This window comes from Eucyclogobius newberryi, unplaced genomic scaffold (genome assembly GCF_026437365.1).
Source record: "Eucyclogobius newberryi isolate DKJ021-1_F unplaced genomic scaffold, fEucNew1.0.hap1 SCAF_56, whole genome shotgun sequence".
NCBI classification, from domain to species: Eukaryota; Metazoa; Chordata; class Actinopteri; order Gobiiformes; family Gobiidae; genus Eucyclogobius; species Eucyclogobius newberryi.
This window is the reverse complement of record NW_027316234.1, coordinates 140,001-161,409: the sequence shown is the minus strand read 5'-3', so window position 1 is coordinate 161,409 and position 21,409 is coordinate 140,001. Positions and strand designations below refer to the sequence as shown.

The 21,409-nt window shown below is 47.8% G+C and overlaps 47 non-coding genes and 13 pseudogenes across 47 annotated transcripts; all 60 read left to right on the top strand.

Moving 5' to 3' along the window:
- Positions 1-129: 129 nt before the first annotated feature.
- On the top strand, positions 130-248 carry LOC140384199 (5S ribosomal RNA). Its single transcript, XR_011932882.1, has one exon. It is a non-coding gene; the product is annotated as a 5S ribosomal RNA (ribosomal RNA).
- A 145-nt stretch (positions 249-393) lies between these two features.
- Positions 394-512, top strand: LOC140345717 (5S ribosomal RNA). The gene has a single exon (XR_011923996.1). It is a non-coding gene; the product is annotated as a 5S ribosomal RNA (ribosomal RNA).
- Positions 513-679: 167 nt separating this feature from the next.
- On the top strand, positions 680-798 carry LOC140345411 (5S ribosomal RNA; annotated as a pseudogene).
- A 146-nt stretch (positions 799-944) lies between these two features.
- On the top strand, positions 945-1,063 carry LOC140345716 (5S ribosomal RNA). The gene has a single exon (XR_011923995.1). It is a non-coding gene; the product is annotated as a 5S ribosomal RNA (ribosomal RNA).
- Positions 1,064-1,220: 157 nt separating this feature from the next.
- Positions 1,221-1,339, top strand: LOC140384198 (5S ribosomal RNA). The gene has a single exon (XR_011932881.1). It is a non-coding gene; the product is annotated as a 5S ribosomal RNA (ribosomal RNA).
- Positions 1,340-1,484: 145 nt separating this feature from the next.
- Positions 1,485-1,603, top strand: LOC140345715 (5S ribosomal RNA). Its single transcript, XR_011923994.1, has one exon. It is a non-coding gene; the product is annotated as a 5S ribosomal RNA (ribosomal RNA).
- A 167-nt stretch (positions 1,604-1,770) lies between these two features.
- Positions 1,771-1,889, top strand: LOC140345410 (5S ribosomal RNA; annotated as a pseudogene).
- A 146-nt stretch (positions 1,890-2,035) lies between these two features.
- LOC140384296 (5S ribosomal RNA) lies at positions 2,036-2,154 on the top strand. Its single transcript, XR_011932972.1, has one exon. It is a non-coding gene; the product is annotated as a 5S ribosomal RNA (ribosomal RNA).
- Positions 2,155-2,300: 146 nt separating this feature from the next.
- On the top strand, positions 2,301-2,419 carry LOC140345714 (5S ribosomal RNA). The gene has a single exon (XR_011923993.1). It is a non-coding gene; the product is annotated as a 5S ribosomal RNA (ribosomal RNA).
- Positions 2,420-2,565: 146 nt separating this feature from the next.
- On the top strand, positions 2,566-2,684 carry LOC140384295 (5S ribosomal RNA). The gene has a single exon (XR_011932971.1). It is a non-coding gene; the product is annotated as a 5S ribosomal RNA (ribosomal RNA).
- Positions 2,685-2,830: 146 nt separating this feature from the next.
- LOC140384294 (5S ribosomal RNA) lies at positions 2,831-2,949 on the top strand. The gene has a single exon (XR_011932970.1). It is a non-coding gene; the product is annotated as a 5S ribosomal RNA (ribosomal RNA).
- Positions 2,950-3,095: 146 nt separating this feature from the next.
- On the top strand, positions 3,096-3,214 carry LOC140345712 (5S ribosomal RNA). Its single transcript, XR_011923991.1, has one exon. It is a non-coding gene; the product is annotated as a 5S ribosomal RNA (ribosomal RNA).
- A 169-nt stretch (positions 3,215-3,383) lies between these two features.
- On the top strand, positions 3,384-3,502 carry LOC140345409 (5S ribosomal RNA; annotated as a pseudogene).
- A 146-nt stretch (positions 3,503-3,648) lies between these two features.
- On the top strand, positions 3,649-3,767 carry LOC140345711 (5S ribosomal RNA). Its single transcript, XR_011923990.1, has one exon. It is a non-coding gene; the product is annotated as a 5S ribosomal RNA (ribosomal RNA).
- A 161-nt stretch (positions 3,768-3,928) lies between these two features.
- LOC140345407 (5S ribosomal RNA) lies at positions 3,929-4,047 on the top strand (annotated as a pseudogene).
- Positions 4,048-4,193: 146 nt separating this feature from the next.
- Positions 4,194-4,312, top strand: LOC140345710 (5S ribosomal RNA). Its single transcript, XR_011923989.1, has one exon. It is a non-coding gene; the product is annotated as a 5S ribosomal RNA (ribosomal RNA).
- A 158-nt stretch (positions 4,313-4,470) lies between these two features.
- Positions 4,471-4,589, top strand: LOC140384293 (5S ribosomal RNA). Its single transcript, XR_011932969.1, has one exon. It is a non-coding gene; the product is annotated as a 5S ribosomal RNA (ribosomal RNA).
- A 147-nt stretch (positions 4,590-4,736) lies between these two features.
- On the top strand, positions 4,737-4,855 carry LOC140384179 (5S ribosomal RNA). Its single transcript, XR_011932864.1, has one exon. It is a non-coding gene; the product is annotated as a 5S ribosomal RNA (ribosomal RNA).
- A 145-nt stretch (positions 4,856-5,000) lies between these two features.
- On the top strand, positions 5,001-5,119 carry LOC140345709 (5S ribosomal RNA). The gene has a single exon (XR_011923988.1). It is a non-coding gene; the product is annotated as a 5S ribosomal RNA (ribosomal RNA).
- A 166-nt stretch (positions 5,120-5,285) lies between these two features.
- LOC140345406 (5S ribosomal RNA) lies at positions 5,286-5,404 on the top strand (annotated as a pseudogene).
- A 146-nt stretch (positions 5,405-5,550) lies between these two features.
- LOC140345708 (5S ribosomal RNA) lies at positions 5,551-5,669 on the top strand. The gene has a single exon (XR_011923987.1). It is a non-coding gene; the product is annotated as a 5S ribosomal RNA (ribosomal RNA).
- A 158-nt stretch (positions 5,670-5,827) lies between these two features.
- Positions 5,828-5,946, top strand: LOC140384292 (5S ribosomal RNA). The gene has a single exon (XR_011932968.1). It is a non-coding gene; the product is annotated as a 5S ribosomal RNA (ribosomal RNA).
- A 146-nt stretch (positions 5,947-6,092) lies between these two features.
- Positions 6,093-6,211, top strand: LOC140345707 (5S ribosomal RNA). The gene has a single exon (XR_011923986.1). It is a non-coding gene; the product is annotated as a 5S ribosomal RNA (ribosomal RNA).
- Positions 6,212-6,357: 146 nt separating this feature from the next.
- On the top strand, positions 6,358-6,476 carry LOC140384291 (5S ribosomal RNA). Its single transcript, XR_011932967.1, has one exon. It is a non-coding gene; the product is annotated as a 5S ribosomal RNA (ribosomal RNA).
- A 146-nt stretch (positions 6,477-6,622) lies between these two features.
- Positions 6,623-6,741, top strand: LOC140384290 (5S ribosomal RNA). The gene has a single exon (XR_011932966.1). It is a non-coding gene; the product is annotated as a 5S ribosomal RNA (ribosomal RNA).
- Positions 6,742-6,887: 146 nt separating this feature from the next.
- Positions 6,888-7,006, top strand: LOC140345706 (5S ribosomal RNA). The gene has a single exon (XR_011923985.1). It is a non-coding gene; the product is annotated as a 5S ribosomal RNA (ribosomal RNA).
- Positions 7,007-7,164: 158 nt separating this feature from the next.
- LOC140345405 (5S ribosomal RNA) lies at positions 7,165-7,283 on the top strand (annotated as a pseudogene).
- Positions 7,284-7,429: 146 nt separating this feature from the next.
- On the top strand, positions 7,430-7,548 carry LOC140345705 (5S ribosomal RNA). Its single transcript, XR_011923984.1, has one exon. It is a non-coding gene; the product is annotated as a 5S ribosomal RNA (ribosomal RNA).
- Positions 7,549-7,709: 161 nt separating this feature from the next.
- Positions 7,710-7,828, top strand: LOC140345404 (5S ribosomal RNA; annotated as a pseudogene).
- Positions 7,829-7,974: 146 nt separating this feature from the next.
- Positions 7,975-8,093, top strand: LOC140345704 (5S ribosomal RNA). Its single transcript, XR_011923983.1, has one exon. It is a non-coding gene; the product is annotated as a 5S ribosomal RNA (ribosomal RNA).
- Positions 8,094-8,251: 158 nt separating this feature from the next.
- LOC140345354 (5S ribosomal RNA) lies at positions 8,252-8,370 on the top strand (annotated as a pseudogene).
- Positions 8,371-8,516: 146 nt separating this feature from the next.
- On the top strand, positions 8,517-8,635 carry LOC140345703 (5S ribosomal RNA). The gene has a single exon (XR_011923982.1). It is a non-coding gene; the product is annotated as a 5S ribosomal RNA (ribosomal RNA).
- A 146-nt stretch (positions 8,636-8,781) lies between these two features.
- Positions 8,782-8,900, top strand: LOC140384288 (5S ribosomal RNA). Its single transcript, XR_011932964.1, has one exon. It is a non-coding gene; the product is annotated as a 5S ribosomal RNA (ribosomal RNA).
- A 146-nt stretch (positions 8,901-9,046) lies between these two features.
- On the top strand, positions 9,047-9,165 carry LOC140345700 (5S ribosomal RNA). The gene has a single exon (XR_011923980.1). It is a non-coding gene; the product is annotated as a 5S ribosomal RNA (ribosomal RNA).
- Positions 9,166-9,333: 168 nt separating this feature from the next.
- On the top strand, positions 9,334-9,452 carry LOC140345274 (5S ribosomal RNA; annotated as a pseudogene).
- Positions 9,453-9,598: 146 nt separating this feature from the next.
- Positions 9,599-9,717, top strand: LOC140384287 (5S ribosomal RNA). The gene has a single exon (XR_011932963.1). It is a non-coding gene; the product is annotated as a 5S ribosomal RNA (ribosomal RNA).
- Positions 9,718-9,863: 146 nt separating this feature from the next.
- LOC140345699 (5S ribosomal RNA) lies at positions 9,864-9,982 on the top strand. Its single transcript, XR_011923979.1, has one exon. It is a non-coding gene; the product is annotated as a 5S ribosomal RNA (ribosomal RNA).
- A 145-nt stretch (positions 9,983-10,127) lies between these two features.
- Positions 10,128-10,246, top strand: LOC140345698 (5S ribosomal RNA). The gene has a single exon (XR_011923978.1). It is a non-coding gene; the product is annotated as a 5S ribosomal RNA (ribosomal RNA).
- A 157-nt stretch (positions 10,247-10,403) lies between these two features.
- LOC140345697 (5S ribosomal RNA) lies at positions 10,404-10,522 on the top strand. The gene has a single exon (XR_011923977.1). It is a non-coding gene; the product is annotated as a 5S ribosomal RNA (ribosomal RNA).
- A 146-nt stretch (positions 10,523-10,668) lies between these two features.
- LOC140345194 (5S ribosomal RNA) lies at positions 10,669-10,787 on the top strand. The gene has a single exon (XR_011923850.1). It is a non-coding gene; the product is annotated as a 5S ribosomal RNA (ribosomal RNA).
- Positions 10,788-10,943: 156 nt separating this feature from the next.
- LOC140345273 (5S ribosomal RNA) lies at positions 10,944-11,062 on the top strand (annotated as a pseudogene).
- Positions 11,063-11,208: 146 nt separating this feature from the next.
- LOC140345696 (5S ribosomal RNA) lies at positions 11,209-11,327 on the top strand. The gene has a single exon (XR_011923976.1). It is a non-coding gene; the product is annotated as a 5S ribosomal RNA (ribosomal RNA).
- Positions 11,328-11,473: 146 nt separating this feature from the next.
- LOC140345695 (5S ribosomal RNA) lies at positions 11,474-11,592 on the top strand. Its single transcript, XR_011923975.1, has one exon. It is a non-coding gene; the product is annotated as a 5S ribosomal RNA (ribosomal RNA).
- A 146-nt stretch (positions 11,593-11,738) lies between these two features.
- On the top strand, positions 11,739-11,857 carry LOC140345694 (5S ribosomal RNA). Its single transcript, XR_011923974.1, has one exon. It is a non-coding gene; the product is annotated as a 5S ribosomal RNA (ribosomal RNA).
- Positions 11,858-12,003: 146 nt separating this feature from the next.
- Positions 12,004-12,122, top strand: LOC140345693 (5S ribosomal RNA). Its single transcript, XR_011923973.1, has one exon. It is a non-coding gene; the product is annotated as a 5S ribosomal RNA (ribosomal RNA).
- Positions 12,123-12,268: 146 nt separating this feature from the next.
- LOC140345692 (5S ribosomal RNA) lies at positions 12,269-12,387 on the top strand. Its single transcript, XR_011923972.1, has one exon. It is a non-coding gene; the product is annotated as a 5S ribosomal RNA (ribosomal RNA).
- Positions 12,388-12,533: 146 nt separating this feature from the next.
- Positions 12,534-12,652, top strand: LOC140345691 (5S ribosomal RNA). Its single transcript, XR_011923971.1, has one exon. It is a non-coding gene; the product is annotated as a 5S ribosomal RNA (ribosomal RNA).
- A 146-nt stretch (positions 12,653-12,798) lies between these two features.
- LOC140345689 (5S ribosomal RNA) lies at positions 12,799-12,917 on the top strand. Its single transcript, XR_011923969.1, has one exon. It is a non-coding gene; the product is annotated as a 5S ribosomal RNA (ribosomal RNA).
- Positions 12,918-13,063: 146 nt separating this feature from the next.
- Positions 13,064-13,182, top strand: LOC140345688 (5S ribosomal RNA). The gene has a single exon (XR_011923968.1). It is a non-coding gene; the product is annotated as a 5S ribosomal RNA (ribosomal RNA).
- Positions 13,183-13,328: 146 nt separating this feature from the next.
- Positions 13,329-13,447, top strand: LOC140345687 (5S ribosomal RNA). Its single transcript, XR_011923967.1, has one exon. It is a non-coding gene; the product is annotated as a 5S ribosomal RNA (ribosomal RNA).
- Positions 13,448-13,593: 146 nt separating this feature from the next.
- LOC140345685 (5S ribosomal RNA) lies at positions 13,594-13,712 on the top strand. The gene has a single exon (XR_011923966.1). It is a non-coding gene; the product is annotated as a 5S ribosomal RNA (ribosomal RNA).
- Positions 13,713-13,858: 146 nt separating this feature from the next.
- On the top strand, positions 13,859-13,977 carry LOC140345684 (5S ribosomal RNA). The gene has a single exon (XR_011923965.1). It is a non-coding gene; the product is annotated as a 5S ribosomal RNA (ribosomal RNA).
- A 146-nt stretch (positions 13,978-14,123) lies between these two features.
- On the top strand, positions 14,124-14,242 carry LOC140345683 (5S ribosomal RNA). Its single transcript, XR_011923964.1, has one exon. It is a non-coding gene; the product is annotated as a 5S ribosomal RNA (ribosomal RNA).
- Positions 14,243-14,437: 195 nt separating this feature from the next.
- On the top strand, positions 14,438-14,556 carry LOC140345403 (5S ribosomal RNA; annotated as a pseudogene).
- A 146-nt stretch (positions 14,557-14,702) lies between these two features.
- LOC140345402 (5S ribosomal RNA) lies at positions 14,703-14,821 on the top strand (annotated as a pseudogene).
- Positions 14,822-14,967: 146 nt separating this feature from the next.
- LOC140384197 (5S ribosomal RNA) lies at positions 14,968-15,086 on the top strand. The gene has a single exon (XR_011932880.1). It is a non-coding gene; the product is annotated as a 5S ribosomal RNA (ribosomal RNA).
- Positions 15,087-15,232: 146 nt separating this feature from the next.
- Positions 15,233-15,351, top strand: LOC140345593 (5S ribosomal RNA; annotated as a pseudogene).
- A 146-nt stretch (positions 15,352-15,497) lies between these two features.
- LOC140345682 (5S ribosomal RNA) lies at positions 15,498-15,616 on the top strand. Its single transcript, XR_011923963.1, has one exon. It is a non-coding gene; the product is annotated as a 5S ribosomal RNA (ribosomal RNA).
- Positions 15,617-15,762: 146 nt separating this feature from the next.
- Positions 15,763-15,881, top strand: LOC140345681 (5S ribosomal RNA). Its single transcript, XR_011923962.1, has one exon. It is a non-coding gene; the product is annotated as a 5S ribosomal RNA (ribosomal RNA).
- Positions 15,882-16,027: 146 nt separating this feature from the next.
- LOC140345680 (5S ribosomal RNA) lies at positions 16,028-16,146 on the top strand. The gene has a single exon (XR_011923961.1). It is a non-coding gene; the product is annotated as a 5S ribosomal RNA (ribosomal RNA).
- The last annotated feature ends 5,263 nt before the right edge of the window (positions 16,147-21,409 follow it).

Here is a 21,409-nt window from a genome sequence, read left to right as displayed (position 1 = left end):
CCGTCAAAAAAAAAAAAAGAAGTTTTTCATTGAGATATCCCAATTTTGACCGAGCAAGTGGCGTGAAGGTACTCTTCACGAAAAGACAGTGTTTGATATAAAAAAGGCCGTTTTGACCTGGAACATTTCGCTCACGGCCATACCACCCTGGACCAGCCCGATCTCGTCTGATCTCGGAAGCCAAGCAGGGTTGGGCCTTGTTAGTACTTGGATGGGAGACCGCCTGGGAATACCAGGTGCTGTGAGCATTTTCACACTTTTTCACCCGTCAAAAAAAAAAAAGAAGTTTTTCATTGAGATATCCCAATTTTGACCGAGCAAGTGGCGTGAAGGTACTCTTCACGAAAAGACAGTGTTTGATATAAAAAAGGCCGTTTTGACCTGGAACATTTCGCTCACGGCCATACCACCCTGGACCAGCCCGATCTCGTCTGATCTCGGAAGCCAAGCAGGGTTGGGCCTGGTTAGTACTTGGATGGGAGACCGCCTGGGAATACCAGGTGCTGTGAGCATTTTCACACTTTTTCACCTGTCAAAAAAAAAAAAAAAAAAAAAAAAGAAGTTTTTCATTGAGATATCCCAATTTTGACCGAGCAAGTGGCGTGAAGGTACTCTTCACGAAAAGACAGTGTTTGATGCAAAAAAAGCCATTTATACGAGTTTTGACCTGGAACATTTCGCTCACGGCCATACCACCCTGGACCAGCCCGATCTCGTTTGATCTCGGAAGCCAAGCGGGGTTGGGCCTTGTTAGTACTTGGATGGAACACCGCCTGGGAATACCAGGTGCTGTGAGCATTTTCACACTTTTTCACCCGTCAAAAAAAAAAAAAGAAGTTTTTCATTGAGATATCCCAATTTTGACCGAGCAAGTGGCGTGAAGGTACTCTTCACGAAAAGACAGTGTTTGATATAAAAAAGGCCGTTTTGACCTGGAACATTTCGCTCACGGCCATACCACCCTGGACCAGCCCGATCTCGTCTGATCTCGGAAGCCAAGCAGGGTTGGGCCTGGTTAGTACTTGGATGGGAGACCGCCTGGGAATACCAGGTGCTGTGAGCATTTTCACACTTTTTCACCTGTCAAAAAAAAAAAAAAAAAAAAAAAAGAAGTTTTTCATTGAGATATCCCAATTTTGACCGAGCAAGTGGCGTGAAGGTACTCTTCACGAAAAGACAGTGTTTGATATAAAAAAGGCCGTTTTGACCTGGAACATTTCGCTCACGGCCATACCACCCTGGACCAGCCCGATCTCGTCTGATCTCGGAAGCCAAGCAGGGTTGGGCCTTGTTAGTACTTGGATGGGAGACCGCCTGGGAATACCAGGTGCTGTGAGCATTTTCACACTTTTTCACCCGTCAAAAAAAAAAAAGAAGTTTTTCATTGAGATATCCCAATTTTGACCGAGCAAGTGGCGTGAAGGTACTCTTCACGAAAAGACAGTGTTTGATATAAAAAAGGCCGTTTTGACCTGGAACATTTCGCTCACGGCCATACCACCCTGGACCAGCCCGATCTCGTCTGATCTCGGAAGCCAAGCAGGGTTGGGCCTGGTTAGTACTTGGATGGGAGACCGCCTGGGAATACCAGGTGCTGTGAGCATTTTCACACTTTTTCACCCGTCAAAAAAAAAAAAAAAAAAAAAAAAGAAGTTTTTCATTGAGATATCCCAATTTTGACCGAGCAAGTGGCGTGAAGGTACTCTTCACGAAAAGACAGTGTTTGATGCAAAAAAAGCCATTTATACGAGTTTTGACCTGGAACATTTCGCTCACGGCCATACCACCCTGGACCAGCCCGATCTCGTTTGATCTCGGAAGCCAAGCGGGGTTGGGCCTTGTTAGTACTTGGATGGAACACCGCCTGGGAATACCAGGTGCTGTGAGCATTTTCACACTTTTTCACCCGTCAAAAAAAAAAAAAGAAGTTTTTCATTGAGATATCCCAATTTTGACCGAGCAAGTGGCGTGAAGGTACTCTTCACGAAAAGACAGTGTTTGATATAAAAAAGGCCGTTTTGACCTGGAACATTTCGCTCACGGCCATACCACCCTGGACCAGCCCGATCTCGTTTGATCTCGGAAGCCAAGCGGGGTTGGGCCTTGTTAGTACTTGGATGGGAGACCGCCTGGGAATACCAGGTGCTGTGAGCATTTTCACACTTTTTCACCCGTCAAAAAAAAAAAAAGAAGTTTTTCATTGAGATATCCCAATTTTGACCGAGCAAGTGGCGTGAAGGTACTCTTCACGAAAAGACAGTGTTTGATATAAAAAAGGCCGTTTTGACCTGGAACATTTCGCTCACGGCCATACCACCCTGGACCAGCCCGATCTCGTCTGATCTCGGAAGCCAAGCAGGGTTGGGCCTGGTTAGTACTTGGATGGGAGACCGCCTGGGAATACCAGGTGCTGTGAGCATTTTCACACTTTTTCACCTGTCAAAAAAAAAAAAAGAAGTTTTTTATTGAGATATCCCAATTTTGACCGAGCAAGTGGCGTGAAGGTACTCTTCACGAAAAGACAGTGTTTGATATAAAAAAGGCCGTTTTGACCTGGAACATTTCGCTCACGGCCATACCACCCTGGACCAGCCCGATCTCGTTTGATCTCGGAAGCCAAGCGGGGTTGGGCCTTGTTAGTACTTGGATGGGAGACCGCCTGGGAATACCAGGTGCTGTGAGCATTTTCACACTTTTTCACCCGTCAAAAAAAAAAAAAGAAGTTTTTCATTGAGATATCCCAATTTTGACCGAGCAAGTGGCGTGAAGGTACTCTTCACGAAAAGACAGTGTTTGATATAAAAAAGGCCGTTTTGACCTGGAACATTTCGCTCACGGCCATACCACCCTGGACCAGCCCGATCTCGTTTGATCTCGGAAGCCAAGCGGGGTTGGGCCTTGTTAGTACTTGGATGGGAGACCGCCTGGGAATACCAGGTGCTGTGAGCATTTTCACACTTTTTCACCCGTCAAAAAAAAAAAAAGAAGTTTTTCATTGAGATATCCCAATTTTGACCGAGCAAGTGGCGTGAAGGTACTCTTCACGAAAAGACAGTGTTTGATATAAAAAAGGCCGTTTTGACCTGGAACATTTCGCTCACGGCCATACCACCCTGGACCAGCCCGATCTCGTCTGATCTCGGAAGCCAAGCAGGGTTGGGCCTGGTTAGTACTTGGATGGGAGACCGCCTGGGAATACCAGGTGCTGTGAGCATTTTCACACTTTTTCACCTGTCAAAAAAAAAAAAAAAAAAAAAAAAAAGAAGTTTTTCATTGAGATATCCCAATTTTGACCGAGCAAGTGGCGTGAAGGTACTCTTCACGAAAAGACAGTGTTTGATGCAAAAAAAGCCATTTATACGAGTTTTGACCTGGAACATTTCGCTCACGGCCATACCACCCTGGACCAGCCCGATCTCGTTTGATCTCGGAAGCCAAGCGGGGTTGGGCCTTGTTAGTACTTGGATGGAACACCGCCTGGGAATACCAGGTGCTGTGAGCATTTTCACACTTTTTCACCCGTCAAAAAAAAAAAAAGAAGTTTTTCATTGAGATATCCCAATTTTGACCGAGCAAGTGGCGTGAAGGTACTCTTCACGAAAAGACAGTGTTTGATATAAAAAAGGCCGTTTTGACCTGGAACATTTCGCTCACGGCCATACCACCCTGGACCAGCCCGATCTCGTCTGATCTCGGAAGCCAAGCAGGGTTGGGCCTGGTTAGTACTTGGATGGGAGACCGCCTGGGAATACCAGGTGCTGTGAGCATTTTCACACTTTTTCACCTGTCAAAAAAAAAAAAAAAAAAGAAGTTTTTCATTGAGATATCCCAATTTTGACCGAGCAAGTGGCGTGAAGGTACTCTTCACGAAAAGACAGTGTTTGATGCAAAAAAAGCCATTTATACGAGTTTTGACCTGGAACATTTCGCTCACGGCCATACCACCCTGGACCAGCCCGATCTCGTTTGATCTCGGAAGCCAAGCGGGGTTGGGCCTTGTTAGTACTTGGATGGAACACCGCCTGGGAATACCAGGTGCTGTGAGCATTTTCACACTTTTTCACCCGTCAAAAAAAAAAAAAGAAGTTTTTCATTGAGATATCCCAATTTTGACCGAGCAAGTGGCGTGAAGGTACTCTTCACGAAAAGACAGTGTTTGATATAAAAAAGGCCGTTTTGACCTGGAACATTTCGCTCACGGCCATACCACCCTGGACCAGCCCGATCTCGTCTGATCTCGGAAGCCAAGCAGGGTTGGGCCTGGTTAGTACTTGGATGGGAGACCGCCTGGGAATACCAGGTGCTGTGAGCATTTTCACACTTTTTCACCTGTCAAAAAAAAAAAAAAAAAAAAAAAAAGAAGTTTTTCATTGAGATATCCCAATTTTGACCGAGCAAGTGGCGTGAAGGTACTCTTCACGAAAAGACAGTGTTTGATATAAAAAAGGCCGTTTTGACCTGGAACATTTCGCTCACGGCCATACCACCCTGGACCAGCCCGATCTCGTTTGATCTCGGAAGCCAAGCGGGGTTGGGCCTTGTTAGTACTTGGATGGGAGACCGCCTGGGAATACCAGGTGCTGTGAGCATTTTCACACTTTTTCACCCGTCAAAAAAAAAAAAAGAAGTTTTTCATTGAGATATCCCAATTTTTGACCGAGCAAGTGGCGTGAAGGTACTCTTCACGAAAAGACAGTGTTTGATATAAAAAAGGCCGTTTTGACCTGGAACATTTCGCTCACGGCCATACCACCCTGGACTAGCCCGATCTCGTCTGATCTCGGAAGCCAAGCAGGGTTGGGCCTTGTTAGTACTTGGATGGGAGACCGCCTGGGAATACCAGGTGCTGTGAGCATTTTCACACTTTTTCACCCGTCAAAAAAAAAAAAGAAGTTTTTCATTGAGATATCCCAATTTTGACCGAGCAAGTGGCGTGAAGGTACTCTTCACGAAAAGACAGTGTTTGATATAAAAAAGGCCGTTTTGACCTGGAACATTTCGCTCACGGCCATACCACCCTGGACCAGCCCGATCTCGTCTGATCTCGGAAGCCAAGCAGGGTTGGGCCTGGTTAGTACTTGGATGGGAGACCGCCTGGGAATACCAGGTGCTGTGAGCATTTTCACACTTTTTCACCCGTCAAAAAAAAAAAAAAAAAAAAAAAGAAGTTTTTCATTGAGATATCCCAATTTTGACCGAGCAAGTGGCGTGAAGGTACTCTTCACGAAAAGACAGTGTTTGATGCAAAAAAAGCCATTTATACGAGTTTTGACCTGGAACATTTCGCTCACGGCCATACCACCCTGGACCAGCCCGATCTCGTTTGATCTCGGAAGCCAAGCGGGGTTGGGCCTTGTTAGTACTTGGATGGAACACCGCCTGGGAATACCAGGTGCTGTGAGCATTTTCACACTTTTTCACCCGTCAAAAAAAAAAAAAGAAGTTTTTCATTGAGATATCCCAATTTTGACCGAGCAAGTGGCGTGAAGGTACTCTTCACGAAAAGACAGTGTTTGATATAAAAAAGGCCGTTTTGACCTGGAACATTTCGCTCACGGCCATACCACCCTGGACCAGCCCGATCTCGTCTGATCTCGGAAGCCAAGCAGGGTTGGGCCTGGTTAGTACTTGGATGGGAGACCGCCTGGGAATACCAGGTGCTGTGAGCATTTTCACACTTTTTCACCTGTCAAAAAAAAAAAAAAAAAAAAAAAAAGAAGTTTTTCATTGAGATATCCCAATTTTGACCGAGCAAGTGGCGTGAAGGTACTCTTCACGAAAAGACAGTGTTTGATATAAAAAAGGCCGTTTTGACCTGGAACATTTCGCTCACGGCCATACCACCCTGGACCAGCCCGATCTCGTTTGATCTCGGAAGCCAAGCGGGGTTGGGCCTTGTTAGTACTTGGATGGGAGACCGCCTGGGAATACCAGGTGCTGTGAGCATTTTCACACTTTTTCACCCGTCAAAAAAAAAAAAAGAAGTTTTTCATTGAGATATCCCAATTTTGACCGAGCAAGTGGCGTGAAGGTACTCTTCACGAAAAGACAGTGTTTGATATAAAAAAGGCCGTTTTGACCTGGAACATTTCGCTCACGGCCATACCACCCTGGACCAGCCCGATCTCGTCTGATCTCGGAAGCCAAGCAGGGTTGGGCCTGGTTAGTACTTGGATGGGAGACCGCCTGGGAATACCAGGTGCTGTGAGCATTTTCACACTTTTTCACCTGTCAAAAAAAAAAAAAGAAGTTTTTCATTGAGATATCCCAATTTTGACCGAGCAAGTGGCGTGAAGGTACTCTTCACGAAAAGACAGTGTTTGATATAAAAAAGGCCGTTTTGACCTGGAACATTTCGCTCACGGCCATACCACCCTGGACCAGCCCGATCTCGTTTGATCTCGGAAGCCAAGCGGGGTTGGGCCTTGTTAGTACTTGGATGGGAGACCGCCTGGGAATACCAGGTGCTGTGAGCATTTTCACACTTTTTCACCCGTCAAAAAAAAAAAAAGAAGTTTTTCATTGAGATATCCCAATTTTGACCGAGCAAGTGGCGTGAAGGTACTCTTCACGAAAAGACAGTGTTTGATATAAAAAAGGCCGTTTTGACCTGGAACATTTCGCTCACGGCCATACCACCCTGGACCAGCCCGATCTCGTTTGATCTCGGAAGCCAAGCGGGGTTGGGCCTTGTTAGTACTTGGATGGGAGACCGCCTGGGAATACCAGGTGCTGTGAGCATTTTCACACTTTTTCACCCGTCAAAAAAAAAAAAAGAAGTTTTTCATTGAGATATCCCAATTTTGACCGAGCAAGTGGCGTGAAGGTACTCTTCACGAAAAGACAGTGTTTGATATAAAAAAGGCCGTTTTGACCTGGAACATTTCGCTCACGGCCATACCACCCTGGACCAGCCCGATCTCGTCTGATCTCGGAAGCCAAGCAGGGTTGGGCCTGGTTAGTACTTGGATGGGAGACCGCCTGGGAATACCAGGTGCTGTGAGCATTTTCACACTTTTTCACCTGTCAAAAAAAAAAAAAAAAAAAAAAAAAGAAGTTTTTCATTGAGATATCCCAATTTTGACCGAGCAAGTGGCGTGAAGGTACTCTTCACGAAAAGACAGTGTTTGATATAAAAAAGGCCGTTTTGACCTGGAACATTTCGCTCACGGCCATACCACCCTGGACCAGCCCGATCTCGTTTGATCTCGGAAGCCAAGCGGGGTTGGGCCTTGTTAGTACTTGGATGGAACACCGCCTGGGAATACCAGGTGCTGTGAGCATTTTCACACTTTTTCACCCGTCAAAAAAAAAAAAAGAAGTTTTTCATTGAGATATCCCAATTTTGACCGAGCAAGTGGCGTGAAGGTACTCTTCACGAAAAGACAGTGTTTGATATAAAAAAGGCCGTTTTGACCTGGAACATTTCGCTCACGGCCATACCACCCTGGACCAGCCCGATCTCGTCTGATCTCGGAAGCCAAGCAGGGTTGGGCCTGGTTAGTACTTGGATGGGAGACCGCCTGGGAATACCAGGTGCTGTGAGCATTTTCACACTTTTTCACCTGTCAAAAAAAAAAAAAAAAAAGAAGTTTTTCATTGAGATATCCCAATTTTGACCGAGCAAGTGGCGTGAAGGTACTCTTCACGAAAAGACAGTGTTTGATGCAAAAAAAGCCATTTATACGAGTTTTGACCTGGAACATTTCGCTCACGGCCATACCACCCTGGACCAGCCCGATCTCGTTTGATCTCGGAAGCCAAGCGGGGTTGGGCCTTGTTAGTACTTGGATGGAACACCGCCTGGGAATACCAGGTGCTGTGAGCATTTTCACACTTTTTCACCCGTCAAAAAAAAAAAAAGAAGTTTTTCATTGAGATATCCCAATTTTGACCGAGCAAGTGGCGTGAAGGTACTCTTCACGAAAAGACAGTGTTTGATATAAAAAAGGCCGTTTTGACCTGGAACATTTCGCTCACGGCCATACCACCCTGGACCAGCCCGATCTCGTCTGATCTCGGAAGCCAAGCAGGGTTGGGCCTGGTTAGTACTTGGATGGGAGACCGCCTGGGAATACCAGGTGCTGTGAGCATTTTCACACTTTTTCACCTGTCAAAAAAAAAAAAAAAAAAAAAAAAAGAAGTTTTTCATTGAGATATCCCAATTTTGACCGAGCAAGTGGCGTGAAGGTACTCTTCACGAAAAGACAGTGTTTGATATAAAAAAGGCCGTTTTGACCTGGAACATTTCGCTCACGGCCATACCACCCTGGACCAGCCCGATCTCGTTTGATCTCGGAAGCCAAGCGGGGTTTGGCCTTGTTAGTACTTGGATGGGAGACCGCCTGGGAATACCAGGTGCTGTGAGCATTTTCACACTTTTTCACCCGTCAAAAAAAAAAAAAGAAGTTTTTCATTGAGATATCCCAATTTTGACCGAGCAAGTGGCGTGAAGGTACTCTTCACGAAAAGACAGTGTTTGATATAAAAAAGGCCGTTTTGACCTGGAACATTTCGCTCACGGCCATACCACCCTGGACCAGCCCGATCTCGTCTGATCTCGGAAGCCAAGCAGGGTTGGGCCTGGTTAGTACTTGGATGGGAGACCGCCTGGGAATACCAGGTGCTGTGAGCATTTTCACACTTTTTCACCTGTCAAAAAAAAAAAAAGAAGTTTTTCATTGAGATATCCCAATTTTGACCGAGCAAGTGGCGTGAAGGTACTCTTCACGAAAAGACAGTGTTTGATATAAAAAAGGCCGTTTTGACCTGGAACATTTCGCTCACGGCCATACCACCCTGGACCAGCCCGATCTCGTTTGATCTCGGAAGCCAAGCGGGGTTGGGCCTTGTTAGTACTTGGATGGGAGACCGCCTGGGAATACCAGGTGCTGTGAGCATTTTCACACTTTTTCACCCGTCAAAAAAAAAAAAAGAAGTTTTTCATTGAGATATCCCAATTTTGACCGAGCAAGTGGCGTGAAGGTACTCTTCACGAAAAGACAGTGTTTGATATAAAAAAGGCCGTTTTGACCTGGAACATTTCGCTCACGGCCATACCACCCTGGACCAGCCCGATCTCGTCTGATCTCGGAAGCCAAGCAGGGTTGGGCCTGGTTAGTACTTGGATGGGAGACCGCCTGGGAATACCAGGTGCTGTGAGCATTTTCACACTTTTTCACCTGTCAAAAAAAAAAAAAAAAAAAAAAAAAGAAGTTTTTCATTGAGATATCCCAATTTTGACCGAGCAAGTGGCGTGAAGGTACTCTTCACGAAAAGACAGTGTTTGATGCAAAAAAAGCCATTTATACGAGTTTTGACCTGGAACATTTCGCTCACGGCCATACCACCCTGGAACAGCCCGATCTCGTTTGATCTCGGAAGCCAAGCGGGGTTGGGCCTTGTTAGTACTTGGATGGAACACCGCCTGGGAATACCAGGTGCTGTGAGCATTTTCACACTTTTTCACCCGTCAAAAAAAAAAAAAGAAGTTTTTCATTGAGATATCCCAATTTTGACCGAGCAAGTGGCGTGAAGGTACTCTTCACGAAAAGACAGTGTTTGATATAAAAAAGGCCGTTTTGACCTGGAACATTTCGCTCACGGCCATACCACCCTGGACCAGCCCGATCTCGTTTGATCTCGGAAGCCAAGCGGGGTTGGGCCTTGTTAGTACTTGGATGGGAGACCGCCTGGGAATACCAGGTGCTGTGAGCATTTTCACACTTTTTCACCCGTCAAAAAAAAAAAAAGAAGTTTTTCATTGAGATATCCCAATTTTGACCGAGCAAGTGGCGTGAAGGTACTCTTCACGAAAAGACAGTGTTTGATATAAAAAAGGCCGTTTTGACCTGGAACATTTCGCTCACGGCCATACCACCCTGGACCAGCCCGATCTCGTCTGATCTCGGAAGCCAAGCAGGGTTGGGCCTGGTTAGTACTTGGATGGGAGACCGCCTGGGAATACCAGGTGCTGTGAGCATTTTCACACTTTTTCACCCGTCAAAAAAAAAAAAGAAGTTTTTCATTGAGATATCCGAATTTTGACCGAGCAAGTGGCGTGAAGGTACTCTTCACGAAAAGACAGTGTTTGATATAAAAAAGGCCGTTTTGACCTGGAACATTTCGCTCACGGCCATACCACCCTGGACCAGCCCGATCTCGTCTGATCTCGGAAGCCAAGCAGGGTTGGGCCTGGTTAGTACTTGGATGGGAGACCGCCTGGGAATACCAGGTGCTGTGAGCATTTTCACACTTTTTCACCTGTCAAAAAAAAAAAAAAAAAAAAAAAAGAAGTTTTTCATTGAGATATCCCAATTTTGACCGAGCAAGTGGCGTGAAGGTACTCTTCACGAAAAGACAGTGTTTGATATAAAAAAGGCCGTTTTGACCTGGAACATTTCGCTCACGGCCATACCACCCTGGACCAGCCCGATCTCGTCTGATCTCGGAAGCCAAGCAGGGTTGGGCCTGGTTAGTACTTGGATGGGAGACCGCCTGGGAATACCAGGTGCTGTGAGCATTTTCACACTTTTTCACCCGTCAAAAAAAAAAAAAGAAGTTTTTCATTGAGATATCCCAATTTTGACCGAGCAAGTGGCGTGAAGGTACTCTTCACGAAAAGACAGTGTTTGATATAAAAAAGGCCGTTTTGACCTGGAACATTTCGCTCACGGCCATACCACCCTGGACCAGCCCGATCTCGTTTGATCTCGGAAGCCAAGCGGGGTTGGGCCTTGTTAGTACTTGAATGGGAGACCGCCTGGGAATACCAGGTGCTGTGAGCATTTTCACACTTTTTCACCCGTCAAAAAAAAAAGAAGAAGTTTTTCATTGAGATATCCCAATTTTGACCGAGCAAGTGGCGTGAAGGTACTCTTCACGAAAAGACAGTGTTTGATGCAAAAAAAGCCATTTATACGAGTTTTGACCTGGAACATTTCGCTCACGGCCATACCACCCTGGAACAGCCCGATCTCGTTTGATCTCGGAAGCCAAGCGGGGTTGGGCCTTGTTAGTACTTGGATGGAACACCGCCTGGGAATACCAGGTGCTGTGAGCATTTTCACACTTTTTCACCCGTCAAAAAAAAAAAAAGAAGTTTTTCATTGAGATATCCCAATTTTGACCGAGCAAGTGGCGTGAAGGTACTCTTCACGAAAAGACAGTGTTTGATATAAAAAAGGCCGTTTTGACCTGGAACATTTCGCTCACGGCCATACCACCCTGGACCAGCCCGATCTCGTCTGATCTCGGAAGCCAAGCAGGGTTGGGCCTGGTTAGTACTTGGATGGGAGACCGCCTGGGAATACCAGGTGCTGTGAGCATTTTCACACTTTTTCACCCGTCAAAAAAAAAAAAAGAAGTTTTTCATTGAGATATCCCAATTTTGACCGAGCAAGTGGCGTGAAGGTACTCTTCACGAAAAGACAGTGTTTGATATAAAAAAGGCCGTTTTGACCTGGAACATTTCGCTCACGGCCATACCACCCTGGACCAGCCCGATCTCGTCTGATCTCGGAAGCCAAGCAGGGTTGGGCCTGGTTAGTACTTGGATGGGAGACCGCCTGGGAATACCAGGTGCTGTGAGCATTTTCACACTTTTTCACCCGTCAAAAAAAAAAGAAGAAGTTTTTCATTGAGATATCCCAATTTTGACCGAGCAAGTGGCGTGAAGGTACTCTTCACGAAAAGACAGTGTTTGATATAAAAAAGGCCGTTTTGACCTGGAACATTTCGCTCACGGCCATACCACCCTGGACCAGCCCGATCTCGTCTGATCTCGGAAGCCAAGCAGGGTTGGGCCTGGTTAGTACTTGGATGGGAGACCGCCTGGGAATACCAGGTGCTGTGAGCATTTTCACACTTTTTCACCCGTCAAAAAAAAAAAAAGAAGTTTTTCATTGAGATATCCCAATTTTGACCGAGCAAGTGGCGTGAAGGTACTCTTCACGAAAAGACAGTGTTTGATATAAAAAAGGCCGTTTTGACCTGGAACATTTCGCTCACGGCCATACCACCCTGGACCAGCCCGATCTCGTCTGATCTCGGAAGCCAAGCAGGGTTGGGCCTGGTTAGTACTTGGATGGGAGACCGCCTGGGAATACCAGGTGCTGTGAGCATTTTCACACTTTTTCACCCGTCAAAAAAAAAAGAAGAAGTTTTTCATTGAGATATCCCAATTTTGACCGAGCAAGTGGCGTGAAGGTACTCTTCACGAAAAGACAGTGTTTGATATAAAAAAGGCCGTTTTGACCTGGAACATTTCGCTCACGGCCATACCACCCTGGACCAGCCCGATCTCGTCTGATCTCGGAAGCCAAGCAGGGTTGGGCCTGGTTAGTACTTGGATGGGAGACCGCCTGGGAATACCAGGTGCTGTGAGCATTTTCACACTTTTTCACCTGTCAAAAAAAAAAAAAGAAGTTTTTCATTGAGATATCCCAATTTTGACCGAGCAAGTGGCGTGAAGGTACTCTTCACGAAAAGACAGTGTTTGATATAAAAAAGGCCGTTTTGACCTGGAACATTTCGCTCACGGCCATACCACCCTGGACCAGCCCGATCTCGTCTGATCTCGGAAGCCAAGCAGGGTTGGGCCTGGTTAGTACTTGGATGGGAGACCGCCTGGGAATACCAGGTGCTGTGAGCATTTTCACACTTTTTCACCCGTCAAAAAAAAAAAAAGAAGTTTTTCATTGAGATATCCCAATTTTGACCGAGCAAGTGGCGTGAAGGTACTCTTCACGAAAAGACAGTGTTTGATATAAAAAAGGCCGTTTTGACCTGGAACATTTCGCTCACGGCCATACCACCCTGGACCAGCCCGATCTCGTCTGATCTCGGAAGCCAAGCAGGGTTGGGCCTGGTTAGTACTTGGATGGGAGACCGCCTGGGAATACCAGGTGCTGTGAGCATTTTCACACTTTTTCACCCGTCAAAAAAAAAAAAAGAAGTTTTTCATTGAGATATCCCAATTTTGACCGAGCAAGTGGCGTGAAGGTACTCTTCACGAAAAGACAGTGTTTGATATAAAAAAGGCCGTTTTGACCTGGAACATTTCGCTCACGGCCATACCACCCTGGACCAGCCCGATCTCGTCTGATCTCGGAAGCCAAGCAGGGTTGGGCCTGGTTAGTACTTGGATGGGAGACCGCCTGGGAATACCAGGTGCTGTGAGCATTTTCACACTTTTTCACCCGTCAAAAAAAAAAGAAGAAGTTTTTCATTGAGATATCCCAATTTTGACCGAGCAAGTGGCGTGAAGGTACTCTTCACGAAAAGACAGTGTTTGATATAAAAAAGGCCGTTTTGACCTGGAACATTTCGCTCACGGCCATACCACCCTGGACCAGCCCGATCTCGTCTGATCTCGGAAGCCAAGCAGGGTTGGGCCTGGTTAGTACTTGGATGGGAGACCGCCTGGGAATACCAGGTGCTGTGAGCATTTTCACACTTTTTCACCTGTCAAAAAAAAAAAAAGAAGTTTTTCATTGAGATATCCCAATTTTGACCGAGCAAGTGGCGTGAAGGTACTCTTCACGAAAAGACAGTGTTTGATATAAAAAAGGCCGTTTTGACCTGGAACATTTCGCTCACGGCCATACCACCCTGGACCAGCCCGATCTCGTCTGATCTCGGAAGCCAAGCAGGGTTGGGCCTGGTTAGTACTTGGATGGGAGACCGCCTGGGAATACCAGGTGCTGTGAGCATTTTCACACTTTTTCACCCGTCAAAAAAAAAAAAAGAAGTTTTTCATTGAGATATCCCAATTTTGACCGAGCAAGTGGCGTGAAGGTACTCTTCACGAAAAGACAGTGTTTGATATAAAAAAGGCCGTTTTGACCTGGAACATTTCGCTCACGGCCATACCACCCTGGACCAGCCCGATCTCGTCTGATCTCGGAAGCCAAGCAGGGTTGGGCCTGGTTAGTACTTGGATGGGAGACCGCCTGGGAATACCAGGTGCTGTGAGCATTTTCACACTTTTTCACCCGTCAAAAAAAAAAAAAGAAGTTTTTCATTGAGATATCCCAATTTTGACCGAGCAAGTGGCGTGAAGGTACTCTTCACGAAAAGACAGTGTTTGATATAAAAAAGGCCGTTTTGACCTGGAACATTTCGCTCACGGCCATACCACCCTGGACCAGCCCGATCTCGTCTGATCTCGGAAGCCAAGCAGGGTTGGGCCTGGTTAGTACTTGGATGGGAGACCGCCTGGGAATACCAGGTGCTGTGAGCATTTTCACACTTTTTCACCCGTCAAAAAAAAAAAAAGAAGTTTTTCATTGAGATATCCCAATTTTGACCGAGCAAGTGGCGTGAAGGTACTCTTCACGAAAAGACAGTGTTTGATATAAAAAAGGCCGTTTTGACCTGGAACATTTCGCTCACGGCAAAAAAAGCCATTTATACGAGTTTTGACCTGGAACATTTCGCTCACGGCCATACCACCCTGGACCAGCCCGATCTCGTTTGATCTCGGAAGCCAAGCGGGGTTGGGCCTTGTTAGTACTTGGATGGAACACCGCCTGGGAATACCAGGTGCTGTGAGCATTTTCACACTTTTTCACCCGTCAAAAAAAAAAAAAGAAGTTTTTCATTGAGATATCCCAATTTTGACCGAGCAAGTGGCGTGAAGGTACTCTTCACGAAAAGACAGTGTTTGATATAAAAAAGGCCGTTTTGACCTGGAACATTTCGCTCACGGCCATACCACCCTGGACCAGCCCGATCTCGTTTGATCTCGGAAGCCAAGCGGGGTTGGGCCTTGTTAGTACTTGGATGGAACACCGCCTGGGAATACCAGGTGCTGTGAGCATTTTCACACTTTTTCACCCGTCAAAAAAAAAAAAAGAAGTTTTTCATTGAGATATCCCAATTTTGACCGAGCAAGTGGCGTGAAGGTACTCTTCACGAAAAGACAGTGTTTGATATAAAAAAGGCCGTTTTGACCTGGAACATTTCGCTCACGGCCATACCACCCTGGACCAGCCCGATCTCGTCTGATCTCGGAAGCCAAGCAGGGTTGGGCCTTGTTAGTACTTGGATGGGAGACCGCCTGGGAATACCAGGTGCTGTGAGCATTTTCACACTTTTTCACCCGTCAAAAAAAAAAAAAGAAGTTTTTCATTGAGATATCCCAATTTTGACCGAGCAAGTGGCGTGAAGGTACTCTTCACGAAAAGACAGTGTTTGATATAAAAAAGGCCGTTTTGACCTGGAACATTTCGCTCACGGCCATACCACCCTGGACCAGCCCAATCTCGTTTGATCTCGGAAGCCAAGCGGGCTTGGGCCTTGTTAGTACTTGGATGGGAGACCGCCTGGGAATACCAGGTGCTGTGAGCATTTTCACACTTTTTCACCCGTCAAAAAAAAAAAAAGAAGTTTTTCATTGAGATATCCCAATTTTGACCGAGCAAGTGGCGTGAAGGTACTCTTCACGAAAAGACAGTGTTTGATATAAAAAAGGCCGTTTTGACCTGGAACATTTCGCTCACGGCCATACCACCCTGGACCAGCCCGATCTCGTCTGATCTCGGAAGCCAAGCAGGGTTGGGCCTGGTTAGTACTTGGATGGGAGACCGCCTGGGAATACCAGGTGCTGTGAGCATTTTCACACTTTTTCACCCGTCAAAAAAAAAAGAAGAAGTTTTTCATTGAGATATCCCAATTTTGACCGAGCAAGTGGCGTGAAGGTACTCTTCACGAAAAGACAGTGTTTGATATAAAAAAGGCCGTTTTGACCTGGAACATTTCGCTCACGGCCATACCACCCTGGACCAGCCCGATCTCGTCTGATCTCGGAAGCCAAGCAGGGTTGGGCCTGGTTAGTACTTGGATGGGAGACCGCCTGGGAATACCAGGTGCTGTGAGCATTTTCACACTTTTTCACCTGTCAAAAAAAAAAAAAGAAGTTTTTCATTGAGATATCCCAATTTTGACCGAGCAAGTGGCGTGAAGGTACTCTTCACGAAAAGACAGTGTTTGATATAAAAAAGGCCGTTTTGACCTGGAACATTTCGCTCACGGCCATACCACCCTGGACCAGCCCGATCTCGTCTGATCTCGGAAGCCAAGCAGGGTTGGGCCTGGTTAGTACTTGGATGGGAGACCGCCTGGGAATACCAGGTGCTGTGAGCATTTTCACACTTTTTCACCCGTCAAAAAAAAAAAAAGAAGTTTTTCATTGAGATATCCCAATTTTGACCGAGCAAGTGGCGTGAAGGTACTCTTCACGAAAAGACAGTGTTTGATATAAAAAAGGCCGTTTTGACCTGGAACATTTCGCTCACGGCCATACCACCCTGGACCCGCCCCTTTGCAATCAGTGCAGGTGCGTGCAATTTGTGGTGTGCTGCATGGTCTGGAGCTGGGGGTTTTGGGAGTTTTTTTTGAGTTTTTAATCGTTATTTTGGTCATTTTCATTTACTTTTTTCAGTTCTTTTGTTTGTTCCCCTCCCAGTAAACTTACTGGGAGGTGGATTTTTTGTTTTTTGTGAGCATGGCTCAAAGGACGGACAACACGGCATCGGACACTGGAATGGACACGACAAAGGCAAGACAAAGTTTGAAAGAATCTGTAAATAATAGAAAGAACGAAGAAAGAAGAATGAAATTTATGAAAGAACTCACTGTGGTGTTGGAGTTGACGGAGGGAGCACAAATCACGCCACTAGCTTTTTTGAAATCGACTCAGGAGGTGTGCGGCTCCATAGTAGCGTGCAGACTCATCTCGAAGGACAAATATGAAGTAACCGTCAGTACCACTAAAGCGAAGGAGCGGCTCCTGGACGGGTACTGCATTGGAGGAGTCAGGGTTCACGCCCGTGACATCTCGGTGGATGAGCTGGTCGTGTCCTTCATGGGGCTGCCGGCTTATATCGAGGACGAGGAGATCCTGGCCAAGCTCTACGCCTGGGGGGTCTCTGCGGTCTCCGAGGTGAGGAGGAGAATGTGGCCGGGGACGAACGTGGCGGACGGCACCAGGTTTGTACGGGTAAGGTTCACGGACACGGTGCAGTCCTTACCGTATTCTGTCAGGTTTGACACCGCGGGGGGCCCCGAGTACTTCAGGGTAATACACGACAGGCAGGTGCGGGTGTGTAGGGGGTGTCTCCAGCCTGGCCATATTCTGAGGGAGTGCCCTGACTTTCTGTGCCGCAACTGCGGGAGCCAGGGGCATTACGCGCGCGAGTGCGTCGCGCAGCGGGCCCCGAAGTGCAGAGAGTGCCGCATGTTCCGCCACTTATGTCCGTGTGGTGCGGGTGACAGAGAGGAGGACAGAGAGGAGGACAGAGGGGAGGACAGAGGGGAGGACAGGGAGGACGCCATTGGAGGAGAGAGCAGTGACGTGGCCCAGAACGTGCCCGCAACTGCTCTCTCCGAAGTAGAGGAGTTTTTGGAGGAGGAGGCTGTGGAGGAGTCAGGGGAGCCAGAGGTGTCTGGCTCCTCTTGCTCCTCTGACTCCTCAGACGAGGAGGCGTCCGTCGCACTGGAGATGGTGCTCGGCTCAGCGCTGGCGTCTGGGAAGGTGGGAGCAGGACAAACTGCTCCTCCTGACCAGAGGGAGGGGACTCGTGAGGGTCCAACTCCTAAGCCCGTGGAGGAAGAGGCTGAACCCGGGAGGAGGATGGGTGCGGGACAGGCCCCGCATCTTACCTCCAAAGGGGGGGACATCACCACAGGGCTGGGTGATGATCCCAAGCTCCAGTCGGACGGTGGTAAGAGGGGACAGGTGGAGAAGAAGGATAAGAAAGGGGCAAGACGCAGGAAGCAGGTGGCAGGAGACGGAGAGGGCGCTGCTGCTGAGAGCGGCTCTGCCTCCTCCGTTCCAACCACTTCAAAAGCGCCAGCAGAAAGCTCCATCAACCCACCATCCTCCACACGCAGCTCTGCCCCACGAGGTGAGCTCGAGACTGTTTTTAATGATGACTTCATGGATTTCTCCACCCGTGAAGTCAGAAAAAGAGTGTGGCAGTCGGATGCGACGGGCGCCAAAAAGAAGTCTAAATAAAAGATGGGTTACATCCTCCAAGGTCTCCTCTTAATGGCGTTCTCCTTGTCCTCTTGGAACGCAGGCGGCCTGCGGAGCCCAGTGCGGATGCAGAGCGCGTTACACTTTTCCAAGTGGGACGTGCTCTGCATCCAAGAAACGCACTGGGATGTCAGCCACGCGCAACAAGTGCGGAGCATGGGAGTAGGCTCTGTATTTTGGGCCCTGGGCACGGCGTGCTCGCGCGGTGTGGCCACGGTGGTGAGGCCTGGTGTCTTAGGCCAACCCACCCTGGTACACGCCGACCCAGAGGGCTCCTTCCTGGTCCTGGACTTCACGGACACAGTGAAGTTCAGACTAATTAACATCTACGCCCCGAACGATGATGGTCTGAGGAGGCAATTCTTCAAAAAAATATTTCGCTTTGCGAACGACAATACAATCATAATCGGTGACTTTAATACAACACTTTGCAAGACAGACATCGGCATTAACAACTCTTTTAAAAACAGCACTGCCAGGACAGCCCTGTTGGAAGAAGCCGCCAGCAGGAACCTGACGGAGGTGTGGCGGTTCGTCCACCCCTTCCTGAAGGATTTCTCCAGGCGGCAGGTCGTCCAGGGCGTCCTGAAGCAGTCCCGCATTGACCTCTGTTTTGCCTCCTCAGACCTGGCACAGAGAGTCAGTGGTGCTTCCTACAAGTGGTCAGGCTTGAGTGATCACTCCACTTTAGATATTTATTTTGGGTTAGTTTCATCACCGAGGAATGGAGGACTGTGGGTCCTAAACAGCTCCATCCTCGGTGATGAAACTTTTTGTAGGAAAATGGACTTTTTGTTTGATGTATTTGACATGGAGCTGGAGCTGATCGACAGCGTGGTCGATTGGTGGCCGACGGCAAAAACACGCATTAAAAAGCTCTGTGTCAATTACAGCAAACACAAGGCGTGGCTGTCGACCAGGAGGGAGACCGCTCTCCGCCAGCGCCTGCAGGTCCTGGACCAGGGCGCAGCTTCCACCACTGGCCCTGTGGATCCAGAGTACCTGGTGGTGCGCGCTGAGCTGGAGCAGCTGGAGGTAAGTAGGTGTCAGGGTGCAATTTTGAGGGCAAAAGCCAGACACACAGTCGAAGGAGAACGCTCGACAGCGTTCTTCTTCGGCTGTGAGAAGGTTACACAGGGAAAGATGCACATAGATAAGTTGATAGATAAGACAGGTAAGATTGTTTCCGAGGTAAGTGAGGTTTTAGAGACAGCGCAGGATTTCTATAGTAGGCTTTTTAGTTCAGACGGAGTGGCAGAGCAGGCTTTAGACCAGGCTGTAGGTGCTCTGGAGCGCACACTGAGCAGGGAGGATAGGGAGCTGTGCGACGCGCCTCTGTCTCTCATGGAGATAGAGGCTGCAGTCAAGAGTTTAAATACAGGGAAAAGCCCCGGAGAGGACGGACTAACCTGTGAGTTTTTCAAGCGTTTCGCTTCCAGGTTAGCTCCGATCCTACTCCTATTATATCAGGATTTTGAGAGTGAGAGTAGAGTTGGCGATGGTTTTGCGATGAGTGTCGTCACTCTGCTTTTTAAGAAGGGCGACAGGAGCAGCCTCGCCAACTACAGGCCCATTAGCCTTTTGAACGTAGACTATAAAATTTTAGCAAAGGTATTAGCAGGTAGGTTAAAGCGTGTGATTGGATCCGTCATACACCCCTCGCAGGCCTACAGCGTCCCCGGGAGGGACATCTCAGACACAGTTTTGTCTCTGAGATATCTCCTTCGGCAGATGCACGCGACCGGTGGTATTCACGTTAGTGTAGACTTTAACAAGGCGTTCGACAGAGTTGAGCATTCGTTCCTCTGGACTGTATTAGGTAAGTTAGGTTTCGGCGAACGGTTTGTTAATTGGCTACAGCTCATCTATTCCTTTGCGGTCAGTAAGGTCAAAGTCAACGGGTTTCTAACTGACTCTTTCCCCTTAAAAAGATCAGTCAGGCAGGGCTGTCCCCTCTCGTCGCTCCTCTACAGCATCGCCGCTGAGCCTTTGGCGGCCATGTTGAGGGCGGACGCGGCGGTGAGGGGACTGACCACGCCTGCGGGTAGGGAAGTCAAAATTTTTCAGTACGCAGATGACACGAATCTGATCCTCCGAGACGTGGAGAGCCTGAACGCCTCTCTCCACGTGCTCAATGTTTACGGCCTCGCTTCAGGGGCCAAAATCAATTTCGATAAAACCACGGTTAAATTTTGCGGCAGCGTCACGCCTGTTCCTCTCCCTGTCCAGCTCCGGGAGGCGGGGGACTCCTACAAGGTCCTCGGCGTCCCCCTGGGCAGAGACGAGGAGGCGTGTCGTACTGCACTTTGGTCGCCTTTGTGCGAGAAAATTACAGCGCGCTTGAATTTTTGGAGACGTCGTAATCTGACATTAAAAGGTAAAGTCTTAGTTGTAAATTCTTTGTGCATGTCCATGTTGAACCATGCACTCTCCGTGTACGGCCTGCCGGGGGTCTATGCTAACAAATTAAGGTTAGTGATAAACCACTTTTTGTGGAATCGTGAGAGGGGCTTTATTGCACATAAGGTTATGATAGGTGAGTACGATCAGGGAGGTTTAAAGTTAGCAGATTTAGAGTTAAGGAAGAAGGCCTTCAGGCTGAAAACAATTCGGAAATTTCTAGACGTTGAGGTAGATGCTCCATGGAAGGATTATATAGGTGAGTTTGTTAATAGTCTAGGTAAGTTTGGTGTTTATAATTTGTGTTTGTTGCCCCCTGTTTCGGTCCTGGAGGGCCTCCCCCCCTTCGAGAGGGAACTCTTGGAGGCGTGGAGGACTTTCAGGCCCCTGACTGTGGCGGTTCCAGACAGCGGTGAGGGTCTCGCGCACATGCCCCTCCGTCATAACCCTGACTTGCTCTCCGCTCCCCCCGGGAAGCGCGAGTGCATGATCAGTGGGGCGATGGAGGAGGCTGGGCTGGAATATGTAGGTAAGGTATTTGACGTGAAAGGTAATTTTAGTGTAGATTACATAGGGAAGTGTTTTAGGTTAGCAGGTAAAGTGTTTAGGAGAAAGTATATTAGTGGTATGGTAAGTATTTTTAACAGGAATCTGGTCAGGCATTGGGGAAGCACTTTGGGCCAAATGGGGAGCACGACAGGTAAGTTGAATTTTAATGTATTTGTTAGCACGGGGAGGTTTAGGATTTTCACAGACCTACCCACCCGCATCCTGTATCAGTTGTTGTTGCCGGGAGTGCTCGGGCGTCCCGCCTCGGAACACAAATGGTCATTAACATTCCCCGCACGCACCATCGCAACCATCTGGGCCAACATCTTTAATTGGTACACCCCACATAACGTAGGTCATTTTGACTTCAGATTTAGACACAGGATCGTCTTTACATCCGCAGCACTGCACGCATTTCTT